The following is a 1,217-nucleotide window of genomic DNA, read 5'->3' as shown; positions in this document are numbered from 1 at the left end:
AAGAAGAAGAAGAAGAGAAAAATGAAACACACTTCCATCCTCAGACAAAATTACTAGGTGACCATGGATCAAAACAAAGTCATTTGATTGACAAGTAATCATGTCTCTTAAAAAATCTAAAAGAAAGTAAACTCCAAAATGACCAAAATCATCTTCTTCCAATATAACTGATGCTTCCTGTGAATTATGTTAAGCACTACTCCATTCCTTCTAACTCATAGATAAGAACCATTAGAATTTCCAAGGATAAAATTAAGTTCACCTTGTAACATCCAATACAGAGATACAGCTCACATTGTTCAATAGCAATGAAATCACCTAAAACAAACAAAAGTCCTATAACAAGTCTTTTTGAGCACTCTTTTATTAATAACCCACAACCATTTATAATTTGCAGTTATTCATATTATAATCCATTACCCTCACTCTGACTAGAGATGAGATCCTGGAATGTTTCTGGCAAGATGACATTGACAAAAGCATGAATCATCTGTTTGGTATTATGAAAATATGAGAAATTAATTTCATGAAACAATTGTGACAATTTCAAAATAAAATAGTAATTGCAATGAGGTATTTTAATGTGTCTTCTCAGGTAACAGGAAATACAATAACAGCAACAGTGGGAAATAATAATATTTGTTAGCATACAAATTGTTACAAAAGGGCTAATAAAATATTTCTAAAAACAACTGGACAAGGCTTTGACAAAAAAATGCACATTGTTCTTACTGTATACAAACATAATTGAGAATGTACTGTGAGATTACATTCAGCTGTAACTAACTGCAAACTCTCACAACCTGACACAAGATCCCCATTCTCACAGGGAAAGATTTGAGCACAGTAACCGCACAGTGCAGCACAGGAACAACCGTCTACCTGGTTCTTTGTGACTATACCACTGTAGCTGTCTTCATGGAATTGGGAAAATAGTCATTACCAGAATTAACAAAACAAGGTGTTTGCTATACAAATTAGACCTCATTGAAATACAATCTAAAGAAGAGGAGAGTTAGAGCAAAAGACAATACGCTCAACCATGACAGTCTGAAAACTGCCTGATGGACAATTGAGGGCTTGTAGGAAAACCCAAATTGCAAATGGATCTTTGATGTGGAGCTTGTGGAGACATGTGTGGAATCCTACTTCTCTGAGAAAACAAGTCAAGCAGATAGTGGTGTTTTGAAGAAACTCTTTTTTTTTTTTTTTTTTTT

The sequence above is a fragment of the Otolemur garnettii genome, unplaced genomic scaffold, assembly GCF_000181295.1.
Source record: "Otolemur garnettii isolate 467f Iridium unplaced genomic scaffold, OtoGar3 scaffold00127, whole genome shotgun sequence".
In the NCBI taxonomy this organism is placed as follows: Eukaryota; Metazoa; Chordata; class Mammalia; order Primates; family Galagidae; genus Otolemur; species Otolemur garnettii.
The sequence above is the reverse complement of the archived record's forward strand: the minus strand, read 5'-3'. Positions refer to the sequence as shown.